The sequence below is a fragment of the Ahaetulla prasina genome, chromosome 7, assembly GCF_028640845.1.
Source record: "Ahaetulla prasina isolate Xishuangbanna chromosome 7, ASM2864084v1, whole genome shotgun sequence".
Taxonomy (NCBI): domain Eukaryota; kingdom Metazoa; phylum Chordata; class Lepidosauria; order Squamata; family Colubridae; genus Ahaetulla; species Ahaetulla prasina.
In genome coordinates, this window is record NC_080545.1 from 11546136 (window position 1) to 11562631 (window position 16496).

At 41.7% G+C, this 16496-nt stretch overlaps 1 protein-coding gene across 4 annotated transcripts in view; it reads right to left on the reverse strand.

Moving 5' to 3' along the window:
- The window catches only part of VWF (von Willebrand factor), a 227162-nt gene that overhangs the window by 199447 nt on the left and 11219 nt on the right, over positions 1–16496 (reverse strand). The window lies entirely within an intron of this gene.

Genomic DNA, 16496 nt, shown 5'->3' on the forward strand with positions numbered 1-16496 from the left:
TTATGAGTTGGCTTCAGTTTCTAGCTGTATAAAGGAAAGTTGTGCAGTTCAGGCCGCAGGGAAAAAATCCTGATTCATTTGTGAGATCACAACCCCATCACATCAGCCTGCAAGGTACAAAGTCTTTGGAATAAGACTACACACACACACACACACACACACACACACACACACACACACACACACACATTCTCCCAGAACAATGTTTCCTAACCTTAGTCACTTGAACAGTTTCTTCCTGAACGCCATCATTCTGCTAAACAAATAATTCCATCAACGCTGTCAAACTATTTACTAAATCTGCACTACTATTAATCTTCTCATCGTTCCCACCACCCATCTCTTTCCACTTATGACTGTATGACTGTAACTTTGTTGCTTGTATCCTTACAATTTATATTAATATTGTTTCCTGATTGCTTATTTGTACCCTATGACTATCATTAAGTGTTGTACCTCAGAATTCTTGATGAACGTATCTTTTCTTTTATGTACACTGAGAGCATCTGCACTAAAGACGAATTCCTTGTGTGTCCAATCACACTTGGCCAATAAATTCTATTCTATTCTATTCTATTCTATTCTATTCTATTCTATTCTATTCTATTCTATTCTATTCTATTCTATTCTATTCTGTTCTATTCTACACACCGAACAACTAGACACAAGAACAGTTTTTCCCCGAATGCCATCACTCTGCTAAACAAATAATTCCCTCAACACTGTCAAACTATTTACTAAATCTGCACTACTGTTAATCTTCTCATTGTTCCCAACACCCATCTCCTTCCTCTTATGACTGTAACTTTGTGGCTTGTATCCTTATGATTTATACTGATATTGATTGTTTCCTGATTGCTTATTTGTACCCTATGATGATCGTTAAGTGTTGTATCTTTTTATTCTTGACGAGTGTATCTTGTCTTTTTATGTACACTGAGAGCATATGCACCAAAGACAAATTCCTTGTGTGTCCAATCACACTTGGCCAATAAAAAATTCTGTTCTATTCTATTCTATTGAAGATATGTGGACTTCAACTCCCAGAATTCCTAGCTGGCTGGGGAACCCCAGGAGTTGAAGTCCGCGCATCTTCAAGTGACCAATTTTTTGTTTGTTGATTATTCACGATGAAATTGATTTGCCGCCCATCTCATCCTACCGTATTCTCCAAGCATGGAAACCTTCTCTGAAGGAGAGATGGAACTATTAGAGCATCAGACACTCCTTAAAGGCGTTGGCAAGACAGAAACATCAAATACAGGTAGTCCTCAATTTACAAAGGTTCATATAGCAACCGTTCAAAGTTACAACAGTCCTGAAAAAGTAACTTATGGCCGTTTTTCACACTTACAATATTTATTTATTTATTTATTTATTTATCACTCAAGAGTGTATTGGGTAATATATATAAGTATAAGCATGAATTGAATACATAAAATAGATACAAATAGAGAAAACATTAGGACAGGGACGGTAGGCACGTCGGTGCGCTTATGCACACCCCCTTACAGACCTCTTAGGAACGGGGTGAGGTCAACAGTAGACAGTCCAAGGTTAAAGTTTTGGGGGTTTGGGGATGAAACTACAGAGTCAGGTAGTGCATTCCAGGTATTGACCACTCTTGTTACTGAAGTCATATTTTCTGCAATTGAGTTTGGAGCGGTTTACCTTGAGTTTGCATCTATTGTGCGCTGGTGTATCGTTGGGTATCCCCATGGTCATGTGATCAAAATCAGAACACTTGGCAACTGCCTCATATTTATGATGGTCGCAGTGTCCCGGGGTCACGCGATCCGCTTTGGCGACCTTCTGACAAACCAAGTTAATGGGGAAGCCGGATTCACTTAACAACCGTGTGACTAACTTAACAACTGTAGCGATTCGCTGAACCCTTGTGGGGAAGAAAGGTCGTAAAATGGGGGGCAAAATTCCCCTAACAAATGTTTCTCTTAGCGATAGACATGTCAAGGTCAACTGGGGTCATAAATCGAAGGCTACCTATAGCGACAACCTCAGAAACAAACCATTTCTTTAAAAAGAAGAACTGGTTTTTAAAAAAGAAGAAGCGGATTGTGAATTTAGTTCCTGCTCTTCCGTGTGGGGAGACCCATCGCTATCTGATCACAGAGACGGAAAAATACTGCAATCACTGAATTATCCAAAACAAAACAAAAAAAGAACAATTAAGCTTCAAACACGTTTTACGCAGGGTATTTTTTTCTTTTTTTCCCATGAGAAAACAAAGTGGAAATTTCCTTCCTAAAAATAACAGCAGCGTGTTTATCGCTGCTCATTCACTGACCTTCCTTCCAAGAAGAAAAACCAGAAACGTGACTCAGGTCTTCAAGGGGAAAACATATGGAGTCATCATCTTTTGCAGAATGCAGCTGCGCGGGTGATAGAGGGAGGATCTCGTACCTCCCACGTAACACCCCTCCTGCGCAGACTGCACTGGCTGCCTGTCGCTTTTCGGGTGCACTTTAAGGTTTTGGTTATGACCTTTAAAGCGCTCCATGGCTTAGGGCCTGGGTACTTACGGGACCGCCTGCTGTTACCACATGCCTCCCACCGACCCGTACGCTCTCACAGAGAGGGTCTTCTCAGGGTGCCGTCCACCAAGCAATGTCGGCTGGCAGCCCCCAGGGGAAGGTCCTTCTCTGTGGGGGCTCCCACACTCTGGAACGAACTTCCCCCGGGTTTACGCCAAATACCCGACCTTCGGACCTTTCGCCGCGAACTGAAGATGCATCTTTTTATTCGCGCAGGGCTGGCTTAAATTTTATGGATTGTATAGTTTTATTATTAATTTTAAACGGGGTTTTAATTTCTATATATTTTAAAATTTTAGGCAAATTATAATAAGTTTTTTAATTTTGCATTTTATAGATTATTGTCTTGTCTGTTTTTATTTGCCTGTACACCGCCCTGAGTCCTTCGGGAGAAGGGCGGTATAAAAATCAAATAAATGAATGAATGAATGAATCTTTTAGTGCCTGGGGGCAAATATGGATTTTCTAGAGCATTCCCACAACGCAGCTGCCACCATCCTGACTATTCACACAGTAATTCTCACAATGAGCAGCAATAAACACGCTGGTGTTTTCATATCAAATGATCTAAGTGCCAAAGCCCACTGCAACTACATAGCAAAAAAGGCTCTAAGAGTTGTAAACCTAATTTTGCGTAGCTTCTTTTCCAAAAACACCACACTACTAACCAGAGCATACAAAACATTTGCCAGACCCGTTCTTGAATACAGCTCACCTGTCTGGAGTCCATATCACATCTTTGACATTAATACAATTGAACGAGTCCAGAAATAGTTTACAAGAAGAATTCTCCGCTCCTCTGTAAACAACAAAATACCTTATACCACCGGACTTGAAATCCTGGGATTAGAAAACTTAGAACTCCGCCAACTCTGACATGACCTGTGTTTAACACACAGAATCATCTATTGCAATGTCCTTCCTGTTAAAGTCTACTTCAGCTTCAATCGCAATAATACATGAGCACACAATAGATTTAAACTTAATGTTCACCGCTCCAATCTTGATTGCAGAAAATATGACTTCTGTAACAGAGTTGTTAACGCTTGGAACACACTGCCTGACTCTGTGGTCTCTTCCCAAAATCCCCAAAACTTTAACCAAAAATTGTCTACCATTGACCTCACCCCATTCCTAAGGGGCGTGCATAAATGCACAAAAGTGCCTACCATTCCTGTCCTATTGTTTCCTTTCAACGTATGTGCTTGTATATAATGTTATGACAAAAAAAAATATATCTTTCCCAGAAGACTAAAAATTAAGGGTTACATTTGCACCCCTCTTCAGACCCGGAACCTCACTCTGTTTTTGCTGTAACCTTTCAGACAAAACCCTGATCTGCCAACACCTTTTATTATTTGCCAATGATGCTACTTCAAGCCTGTCTATTTGAATCCCAATACAAAGCTAATTCTGATGCTTTGGTAGCCACCGTGCTCATGTCCTCTTTTTTCAAAACCAAAAGAATAAGGAATAAAATTGAAGCTCTGGTAGAAGAGAATATTTGCAGCTCAGGGTTGAGGTGTTGGATTCTGGGTTGCTCCCTGAGCTTGTTTGTTTTCTTGCAGATATTTAACATAACATAACATAACATAACATCAGAGTTGGAAGGGACCTTGGAGGCCTTCTAGTCCAACCCCCTGCCCAGGCAGGAAACCCTACACCATCTCAGTCAGATGGTTATCCAACATTTTCTTAAAAATTTCCAGTGTTGGAGCATTCACAACTTCTGAAGGCAAGTTGTTCCACTTATTAATTGTTCTAACTGTCAGGAAATTTCTCCTTAGTTCTAAGTTGCTTCTTTCCTTGATCAGTTTCCACCCATTGCTTCTTGTTCTACCCTCAGGTGCTCTGGAGAACAGCCCGACTCCCACTTCTCTGTGGCAGCCCCTGAGATATTGGAACACTGCTATCATGTCTCCCCTGGTCCTTCTTTTTGTTAAACTAGACATACCCAGTTCCTGCAACCGTTCTTCATATGTTTTATCCTCCAGTCCCCTAATCATCTTTGTTGCTCTTCTCTGCACTCTTTCTAGAGTCTCAACATCTTTTTTACATCGTGGCGACCAAAACTGGATGCAATATTCCAAGTGTGGCCTTACCAAGGCATTATAAAGTGGTACTAGCACTTCACGTGATCTTGATTCTATCCCTCTGTTTATGCAGCCCAGAATTGTGTTGGCTTTTTTAACAGCTGCTGCACACTGCTGGCTCATATCTAGATGGTTATCCACTAGGACTCCAAGATCCCTCTCACAGGTACTACTATTGAGCAAGGTACCACATATACGGTACTGGTGCATTTTGTTTTTTTGGCCTAAATGTAGAACCTTACTTTTTTCACTGTTGAATTTCATTTTGTTAGATAGCGCCCAATGTTCAAGTCTGTCAAGATCTTTCTGTAACTTGAGCCTATCTTCTGGAGTGTTGGCTATTCCTGCCAGCTTGGTGTCATCTGCAAATTTGATGAGTTCTCCATCTATCCCCTTGTCCAAGTCATTGATGAAGATGTTGAAGAGTACTGGGCCTAAAACAGAGCCTTGGGGTACTCCACTGCATACTTCCCTCCATGTGGATGTAGTTCCGTTGAGGACTACACGTTGAGTGCGGTTGGTCAGCCAGTTACGAATCCATCTGGTGGTGGCGCTGTCTAACCCACATTTTTCTACTTTATCTAGTAGTAGGTTATGGTCTACTTTATCAAATGCTTTACTGAAGTCCAAGTAAATTATATCAACAGCATTCCTCTGGTCTACTAATTTTGTCATTTTGTCAAAGAATGCGATAAGATTAGTCTGGCATGATCTGTTTCTGACAAACCCATGTTGGCTTTTGGTTATTACTTTGTTTGCTTCTAGGTGTTCGGTGATTCGTTGCTTGATTATCTTTTCCAGAATCTTCCCCGGTATTGAGGTCAGACTGATAGGTCTGTAGTTTCCTGGATCTGTTTTTTTTCCTTTTTTGAAGATGGGAACTACATCAGCTCTTTTCCAGTCCTCTGGCAGCTCCCCTGTGCTCCAGGATCTTTGAAAGATATAGTTCAGTGGTTCTGAGATCACGTCTGCCAGTTCCTTCAGAACCTTGGGGTGTAATCCATCCGGTCCTGGTGATTTGAACTCGTCTAGGGTAGACAGGTGTTCACTTACCATTTTCTTCCCTATTTTAACTTGTGTTTCTAATCTGTTTTTTGTAGTGCTGTTTTTGATAGGTTGGATTGTTTTTTCCTTTTGTGTAAAGACAGATGCAAAATATGAGTTAAGTAGATCTGCTTTCTCCCTGTTGCTTGTCATCTTCTTGCCACTTTCTCCCAGCAATGGGCCAATTGTTTCCTTGACTTTTTTCTTGTTTTTAACATGTTGGAAGAAGCTTTTTTTATTATTTTTTACTTTTGTCGCTAGCCTTTGTTCATTGTGAGCCTTAGCTTTCCTCACTTCATCTTTACAGGCTCGGCTATTTGCTGATATTCTGCCTTAGTTATTTGCCCTCTTTCCATTTTTTATATTTGTCCTTTTTGTCTTTCAATTTGTCAGATAGTTCTTTATGCATCCATGCTGGTTTCTTTTGTGATCTACTATTTTTCTTCTTCATTGGTATTGTGTTAGACTGTGCTTTTATAATCTCACTTTTCAAAATTTCCCAAGCTTCTTGAGTTGTTTTCCCCCTGAGGATTCTCATCCATTGAATCCTTCTCAAGATCTCTAAGTTTATTGAAATTAGCTCTTAAAGTGCAAGACTCTAGTTTGACTTTGTTCTACTACTTGTATTTGCTTAATGTTGAATTCCAATATTGCGTGGTCACTTGCCCCCAAGGTTCCTGTAGCTTCAACACCTTCTATCATTTCATCTCTGTTAGTGAGAATTAAGTCCAATATGGCTGATCCCTTGTCGCCTTCTCTATTTTTGGGAAACAAAGTTGTCTGCTAGGTTTGTTAGGAACCTGTTGGATTTTCCACTTGGTGCAGAGTTTGTTTCCCAGTTGATGTCAGGGTAGTTAAAATCCCCATTACTACTGTGATGTGCTTCCTACATACCTTAGTTAGCTGACTAGCAAAAGTTCATCTACTTCCTCTGTTTGGTTGGGTGGCCTATAGTATAGACCTATGGCAATATCGTTTTCACCCTTTTATATTGACCCAAATACATTCAAGATGATTTTCATCATTGTTGTGCTCTATTTCTGTAGAGATGTAGTTATTTCTTATATATAGTGCAACTCCACCTCCTCTTTATTTGGTCTATTTCTTTTAAATAATTTATATCCTCTAGCTGTATGTTCCATTTGTCAGTTTCATCCCACCAAGTTTCCGTAATGGCAACAATATCATATCTACCCTCATTTACTTGGATTTCTAATTCACCCTGTTTATTCCTCATACTCTGTGCATTGGTGTATAGACATTTGAGTCCATTTGGATTGATCTTGTGTTTACTGTCTACATAACCTGTGTTGACTGCCCCTACTTTCATGCCACCTGTTGGTTTAGTGCACATGGTATGGCACTCACTGTTAAATGCTTGGTTTTGCTTGATAGCATGGTTGATAGTCTTACCCATACAGACATCTATGTTACATGCACTGATAACCCTTTAGTTTTCGATTGCTGGGGACAGAAATTTTCTTATCAGTTAATTCTCTGTCCCCACTGTTCAGTTTAAATGTTTATCCAGAAAATCTGTGAATGTATTGCTAAGTAACTCAGTCCTTTCTTTGATGGATGCAATCCATCTCTTTGTACAATTTTTCATTGGACCAGTTGCAGACATCATGACTAATAAAACCAAAGCCTTCCCTTTACACCACTCCTTTAGCCACACATTAAACTCCACTACACGCTGGCCTTTACCTTTTGTTCCTTATGTACTGGTAAAACCTCTGAAAAGTTAAGCCTACAACCTATGCTATTAAGTTCATACCCTAAGCTCTGGAAATCATTCTGCACAGAAAGCACATCCTTTTGGGACAGATCATTTGTGCCAAGGTGTATAATAGCATCAACATCAGAATCCTTACTGGCATTCTTGACTATCTTAAGAATACGCCTCTTGTCTCTGCTGGCAGTAGCACCAGGTAGACACCTGACGCCTTTCAAAACCTCCATATCCTTTCCTAAATTTACATCCTTACAATTGAATCACCAATCAGAAGGTGGCTTCTCTTTTTGGATACCTTGCTCTTCTTGTGTGACCGATCTGTAATACTTGATACACACTTTTCCAAAGTAGGTTCACACTTTTCCAAAGTAAGTTCTTCATCTTGAACCATAATCCCTTGATTGTTTGAGTTATCAGTATCACAACTACCTTGATCTGTCACTTTAGTGTTCCTATTTAGGTCAGCAAGGGCACTATATCTGTTATACTGGGACACTGTAAAAGCTTTGTGTTTATGGTTCACAGCTCTCACCCTGCCAGATCCCACGGTTGTCCATACTGCCCTTTTCCTGCTGGATCTTTGTGGTAGAGGGGGCTGATGGCTCAGCAGCTGGAATGGCTGAATTGGGTACCTAATTTCTGCTTGGAGAGCATAGATTAGAGATTCTAGATATTTAATCTGTCCACGTAGACTGCTAATTTGTTTACAAAGAGGACAGTACCCAAATTTGAAAAAGGTATCATGAAAGACAGCTGCAAAACAAGTATTGCACTGAACTAAGCCAGTCATTTTGAATAGAATAAAATCACAATCTCAAGTGGACCAACCCTGAATATATTATTGCTATTATTTATTTATAGTGATTAGATTAGATTCACTACCGTTAGGGAGAAATCAGAAAGAAATGCAGAAATATTCCACCCCAATTCACCTTAAAGCAGCAGCTCAACTCACGTGCTTTCTGAAGCAAATCAGAAAGAAATGCAGAAATATTCCTCCCCCAATTCACCTTAAAGCAGCAGCTCAAACTCACGTGCTTTCTGAAGCAAATCAGAAAGAAATGCAGAAATATTCCTCCCCCAATTCACCTTAAAGCAGCAGCTCAAACTCACGTGCTTTCTGAAGCAAATCAGAAAGAAATGCAGAAATATTCCTCCCCCAATTCACCTTAAAGCAGCAGCTCAACTCACGTGCTTTCTGAAGCAAATCAGAAAGAAATGCAGAAATATTCCTCCCCCAATTCACCTTAAAGCAGCAGCTCAAACTCACGTGCTTTCTGAAGCAAATCAGAAAGAAATGCAGAAATATTCCTCCCCCAATTCACCTTAAAGCAGCAGCTCAAACTCACGTGCTTTCTGAAGCAAATCAGAAAGAAATGCAGAAATATTCCTCCCCCAATTCACCTTAAAGCAGCAGCTCAAACTCACGTGCTTTCTGAAGCAAATCAGAAAGAAATGCAGAAATATTCCTCCCCCAATTCACCTTAAAGCAGCAGCTCAAACTCACGTGCTTTCTGAAGCAAATCAGAAAGAAATGCAGAAATATTCCTCCCCCAATTCACCTTAAAGCAGCAGCTCAAACTCACGTGCTTTCTGAGCAAATCAGAAAGAAATGCAGAAATATTCCTCCCCCAATTCACCTTAAAGCAGCAGCTCAAACTCACGTGCTTTCTGAAGCAAATCAGAAAGAAATGCAGAAATATTCCTCCCCCAATTCACCTTAAAGCAGCAGCTCAAACTCACGTGCTTTCTGAAGCAAATCAGAAAGAAATGCAGAAATATTCCTCCCCCAATTCACCTTAAAGCAGCAGCTCAAACTCACGTGCTTTCTGAAGCAAATCAGAAAGAAATGCAGAAATATTCCTCCCCCAATTCACCTTAAAGCAGCAGCTCAAACTCACGTTTTCTGAAGCAAATCAGAAAGAAATGCAGAAATATTCCTCCCCCAATTCACCTTAAAGCAGCAGCTCAAACTCACGTGCTTTCTGAAGCAAATCAGAAAGAAATGCAGAAATATTCCTCCCCCAATTCACCTTAAAGCAGCAGCTCAAACTCACGTGCTTTCTGAAGCAAATCAGAAAGAAATGCAGAAATATTCCTCCCCCAATTCACCTTAAAGCAGCAGCTCAAACTCACGTGCTTTCTGAAGCAAATCAGAAAGAAATGCAGAAATATTCCTCCCCCAATTCACCTTAAAGCAGCAGCTCAAACTCACGTTTTCTGAAGCAAATCAGAAAGAAATGCAGAAATATTCCTCCCCCAATTCACCTTAAAGCAGCAGCTCAAACTCACGTGCTTTCTGAAGCAAATCAGAAAGAAATGCAGAAATATTCCTCCCCCAATTCACCTTAAAGCAGCAGCTCAAACTCACGTGCTTTCTGAAGCAAATCAGAAAGAAATGCAGAAATATTCCTCCCCCAATTCACCTTAAAGCAGCAGCTCAAACTCACGTGCTTTCTGAAGCAAATCAGAAAGAAATGCAGAAATATTCCTCCCCCAATTCACCTTAAAGCAGCAGCTCAAACTCACGTGCTTTCTGAAGCAAATCAGAAAGAAATGCAGAAATATTCCTCCCCCAATTCACCTTAAAGCAGCAGCTCAAACTCACGTGCTTTCTGAAGCAAATCAGAAAGAAATGCAGAAATATTCCTCCCCCAATTCACCTTAAAGCAGCAGCTCAAACTCACGTGCTTTCTGAAGCAAATCAGAAAGAAATGCAGAAATATTCCTCCCCCAATTCACCTTAAAGCAGCAGCTCAAACTCACGTGCTTTCTGAAGCAAATCAGAAAGAAATGCAGAAATATTCCTCCCCCAATTCACCTTAAAGCAGCAGCTCAAACTCACGTGCTTTCTGAAGCAAATCAGAAAGAAATGCAGAAATATTCCTCCCCCAATTCACCTTAAAGCAGCAGCTCAAACTCACGTGCTTTCTGAAGCAAATCAGAAAGAAATGCAGAAATATTCCTCCCCCAATTCACCTTAAAGCAGCAGCTCAAACTCACGTGCTTTCTGAAGCAAATCAGAAAGAAATGCAGAAATATTCCACCCCCAATTCAATTTATTTTATTTTATTTTATTTTATTTATTTGTCAATCATATATAAGATAACAGGTCAAAGTATAAGCATGATTTGGATACATGAAAAGAGAAAGTAAAAAAGGAATATTAGGACAGGGATGGTAGGCACGCTGGTGCACTTATGGACACCCCCCCTCCTTACAGACCTCTTAGGAATGGGATGAGGTCGAAAGTAGACAGTTTAAGGTTAAAGTTATGGGGCTTTGGGGATGAAACCACAGAGTCAGGTAGTGCATTCCAGACATTGACCACTCCGTTTTGCAGAAGTCGTATTTTCTGCAATCGAGTTTGAAGTGGTTTACCTTGAGTTTGTATCTATTATTTGCTCGTGTATCGTTGGGGTTGAAGCTGAAGTAATCATTGACAGGTAGAACATTGTGGTTGATAATTTTATGTACTATGCTTAGGTCAGACTGAAGTCGGCGTAGTTCTAAATTGTCTAAGCCCAAAATTTGGAGTCTGGTGGCATAAGCTATTTTAATGCGGGCAGAGGAGTGGAAGACTCTTCTTGTGAAATATCTCTGGACTCTCTTGATTGTATTTCTGTCCGATATGCAGTGCGGGTTCCAGACAGATGAGCTGTATTCAAGAATTGGTCTAGCAAATCTTTTGTACGCTCTCGTTAGTAGTACAATATCACCAGAGAAGAAGCTACACAAGATTAGGTTAACGACAATTCTTAGTGCCTTTTTGGCAATGTTGTTACAGATGTTTCATCACCCAACTGAGTTCAACTCGACTTCAGTTTTGGAAACCTTGATGCTCTCACTGAGCTTCTTGTTTTCTTGCAGATGTTTTGTCAATCTAGTTGGGTGATGAAACGTCTGCAAGAAAGCAACAAGCTCAGAGAGAGCACCAAGGATTCCAAAATTGAAGTCAGATGGGACAGATCTTCTAAGGGCATTGTTCTGTCCTCCCTCGCCTCCGTCCGAATGATGGCTTAATTAGCCGTCACTATCAGCAGAATAGCCAGCATCTGCCAAGAGCCTCCGTTATCTTCTATGACGCTGGTCACACCTAGAAACAAACTTCAGCTCTTAATCAGTGGATTTGCCTGTTACAAAGAGACACAGCAGCTCTGGCTGCCTTTTATATCCTGTGGGGTGTGGCTCCATGACTCAGCACTTCCTAGGCCTGCCCCACCCTTGCTTCTGTTGTTCCCTCCTCCCCTGCCTACAAAACCAAGCCTGATTGCTGTCAGCTGGGTCTGCAGGCGTGGCCTGGGGGGGGGAAGAGTCAGGAGATGGAGGCCTTGTTATCTCTTCCACCTGGCCTGTTTCTGGCTCCTGGAGCTGAGCCAGGCAAGCAGGTGCTCCCGAGGTAAGTCCTGACAGCCCTTCCCCCTCACTGTCTAAGTCACTTTCTGGCAGCAGGCCTGGCTCGGGGGGGCGCAGACACAACAGGCATTGAGGAAGCAGGGGTGGGTTTCATTTAACTTTACCACTGGTTCACAGCGCATGTGCGTGCTTGCCTCATGTGCATGTGTGTTGTCTACGCGTGTGTGTGCTCTCTGCGCATGTGCACACTGTCCATGCATGCATGTACTGTCCGCGCATGCGCCTGGCCTTCCACACATGTGCCTAAATAGCACGACTTGGAGCCGGGGCAGGTGGGCGAGCCCACCTGCGATCTCCGCTACTGGTTCGGGCGAACCGGTCCAAACCAGCTGAATACAACCTCTGTGAGGAAGGTCCCAAGAGACATCCAAAGAGGGCTCCTTGTTTTCTTTCAAAACTGAGTCTCTGAAGTTCAGGACTCCTGGGGAAAGGAATATTCAAATAGTTCCCATCTCGCAAACATTGCTGGAGACTGATTGCCTCTCATCTTTGCCTTTTCGACCATTGACGCAAATGGCAGGAAGTAGATGAAGGGAGTGGTCTTAACTAGCTTGCCCTGATTCTCATCTTTTGCGGCTTTCCAGGAGGACCAAGAGACACTACGTCCATCATAAATATTGTTGTGGCCTAGGCCCAAGTAGTTATTACCAGACACAATCAGTCCTAATCAAACATATTTTATTAGAACAGGTGAGAATTACTTCTTTCTCAGCTTAGTCCAAATTAATTCCAAAACAAAGTCCTTCAGAAAAGTCCTATGGCCTTATCACAAACCTTTATCTTCTTTGGCACCCTGCCAAAGGCTTTTCTTGGCAATACACAAGCACACAATAGATTTAAGCTTAATGTGAACCGCTCCAATCTTGATTGCAGAAAATATGACTTCAGTAACAGAGTTGTTAATGCTTGGAATACATTACCTGACTCTGTGGTCTCTTCCCAAAATCCCCAAAGCTTTAACCAAAAACTCTACTATTGACCTCACCCCATTCCTAAGGGGCGTAAGGCGCGTGCATAAGAGCACAAGAGTGCCTACCATTCCTGTCCTATTGTTTCCTATTGTTTCCTTTCGTTATATAGAATAGAATAGAATTTTATTGGCCAAGTGTGATTGGACACACAAGGAATTTGTCTTGGTGCATATGCTCTCAGTGTACATAAAAGAAAAGATATGTTCATCAAGGTACAACATTTACAACACAATTGATGGTCAATATATCAATATAAATCATAAGGATTGCCAGCAACAAGTTATAGTCATACAGTCATAAGTGGAAAGAGATTGGTGATGGGAACTATGAAGCGATTAATAGTAGTGCAGATTCAGTAATAGTCTGATAGTGTTGAGGGAATTATTTTTTTAGCAGAGTGATGGCCTTATATATATCTATATATATATATATACCTATATATATATACCTATATATCTATATCTATATCTATATCTATATCTATATCTATATCTATATATATATATATATATATATATATATATATATATATATATATATAGGTCTTTGGTTGTTCGGGTTTTCTCCCGTGTAAAATTGGAAGTGTCTTGGCGGCGTTTGACGAAGTCTCATTCGTCATCTTCAGGCTTCAGCTTCGTGCTTCTGGGAGCAATGTGATCGCAGCTGTTTCTTCCTTTTAACTGCTAGTGGGGTTTGAACTGATTGGGTGGGAGCTTGGCTGTGCTCTGATTGGATGGGGTTTTCTGTGCTCTGATTGGCTGGGGGTGTGTCCTGTGTTGGTGGGGGCTTGGTTGTGCTCAGTCTAGTCTGTGCTGCAGGGGGATTTGAGCTGGTGAGCTGCATAGCTGTTGTTTGGCTTTGTGGTCGTACTACATCTTCATAGTGGGTGTCAGTCTGCTGCATGAATGGATTGAAGGGGTTTGAAATGGCTAATGTTGCAGCTGCGGTCTGGCTTCTGGTCCTTGGTCGTGCTTCATGATCAGTGTGGGTTTGGGTCTGCTTTCTGGGTGGATGTGCGGTGGTGACATCCTGTGTGGACCTTGTGAGTGTGGGTCTGGTGTCATTCCTCGTGTTAGGGACTCGTTTGTCAATAAGGGCGGGTTTCCAAATGGCTGGTAGGCGGGAGGTGTCATCTCGTTTGTTCATGCTGTGTGGGCGTTTTTCTATCTCAATGGCTTCTCTGATTATTCTGTTGTTAAAGTGTTCAGTTTTGGCGATAGTTCTGGTCTTTTTAAAGTCAATATCATGTCCTGTGACTTTAAAGTGTTGGACCAGGGAAGAAGTTGGTTCCTCTTTTGAATGAGTTCTTGTGTTCTTCAATGCGCACTTATTCTTCTGTTGGTTTGTCCAATGTATGTGGTGTGGCAGGCGGTGCATGGGATTTCATATACTCCTTGATTTTCTAACTCAATTTTGTCTTTGGGGTTTCTTAGGATGGTGGATATTTTTCTGTTTGTGCAGAATGCTGTCTTGATGTTGTGTTTGTGGAGGATCTTGCTGATTCTGTCTGTGGTGCCTTTTATATATGGGAGGAGGGCTGTGCCGTTTTCTTGTTCTCTGTCTTGGATTTTAGTGGGGGGTTCTTTTTGGATTAGCTTGGTAATCTTATTTGTTTGGAATCCATTGGATGTTAGTACGTTAGTGAGAGTGTCTAGTTCGGGTTTTAGGTGTTGTTCATCAGCTAAGCATTTTGTTCTGGAGATGAGTGTCTTGGCTACGGAGTTGATCTGTGCTGGGTGGTGGTGTGAGAGTGCGTGCAGATAGCGGTTTGTGTGTGTTTTCTTCTGGTAGATGGTGTGTCCTAGGGAGCCATTGGGTTTTCTGTAGACTAAGACATCCAGGAAGGGAAGTTGGTTATTAACTTCTGTTTCCATGGTGAACTGTATTTTGGGGTGTAGGCTATTGAGGTGTGTGAGGAAGTTGTCAAGTTTTTCTTTCCCATGTGGCCAGATTATGAAGGTGTCGTCTACATATCTGAGCCAGAGTTTGGGTTTGTGATCAGATTTTTCTAGAGCTTGGGTTTCAAAGTGTTCCATGTAGAGATTGGCAATGACTGGTGAGAGGGGTGATCCCATGGGTGCTCCTTCTACTTGTTTGTATTTTTGTCCATTATAGATGAAGTATGTGTTGGATAGGCAGTGGTTGGTCAGATCTAGGATGTGCTTGGGGGGGTTATATTTGTTTTGGATAGCTGTCAAGGCTTCTTTGATTGGCACTTGGGTGAAGAGGGATATGACATCAAAGCTCACGAGTAGGTCGCTGGGCTGTAAGTTTTGTTTCTTTATGATCTCTATGAACTGGAATGAGTTTTTTACGTGTGAGGTGATGGATTCTGCATAGGGCTGTAGTTGTTTGGCGAGAAATTTGGCTAGGACCCACACTCACAAGGTCCACACAGGATGTCACCACCGCACATCCACCCAGAAAGCAGACCCAAACCCACACTGATCATGAAGCACGACCAAGGACCAGAAGCCAGACCGCAGCTGCAACATTAGCCATTTCAAACCCCTTCAATCCATTCATGCAGCAGACTGACACCCACTATGAAGATGTAGTACGACCACAAAGCCAAACAACAGCTATGCAGCTCACCAGCTCAAATCCCCCTGCAGCACAGACTAGACTGAGCACAACCAAGCCCCCACCAACACAGGACACACCCCAGCCAATCAGAGCACAGAAAAACCCCATCCAATCAGAGCATAGCCAAGCTCCCACCCAATCAGTTCAAACCCCACTAGCAGTTAAAAGGAAGAAACAGCTGCGATCACACATTGCTCCCAGAAGCACGGTTGAAGCCTGAAGATGACGAATGAGACTTCGTCGAAACGTCGCCAAGACACTTCCAATTTTACACGGAGAAAACCCAACAACCAAAGACCTATATACACACACCCCTGACAGCCTCAGAAAACATATATATATATATGTATATATAAATATATATATATATATATATATATATATATATATATATATATATATATATATATACCTATATATATACCTATATCCAATTAATATAGTTATTACATACTCATACTTATATGTATGCTTATATATTGTATAGTTATTTCATGCTTACGCTTTTATATACTGTGTGATAAAATAAATAAATAAAAATAAAGTTCAGAAACAGGAGACAAGAAACAATTGTAGCAACGTTGCTTTCCTACAATGAGCCCAAGAGCCGTTGCTGCTCTTTTAAGCCTTATGGGAGGGGCCAATCATCTCCTGGCCTTACTCTTGAGTTGTTCTTTTTGCTTTAGCTGCTCTTCCTTCTGGCAGCTCTTCACATGTGTGCACTAGCAACAGGCTCCTCCTGTTCCTCTGCCTTTCTGCTGTCTGCCTCTAGAGACTCCAGAGTCTGCACATTGCTTCCAGATGGCCCTGGCCCCATCTCTGCCTCCGATGCAGAGCCCTCATCCGGGCCTTCCCCAGAGTCCAGGACTGACCTATGTTCCTCCCCAGCCTCCTTACTGTCCAACTCCACTGCCAGCTACGCAGGCTGCTGGCAGACCACAACAAATATGAACCAATTTCCAAGCACCCGGATTTTGATCATGTGATCATGGGGGGGATGCTGCAGTGATCATAAGTGTGAAAAAAAGAATCATAAGTCACTTTTTTCAGTGCCGTTGTCACTTTGAACGGTCACTAAATGAACCATCGCAAGTTGAGG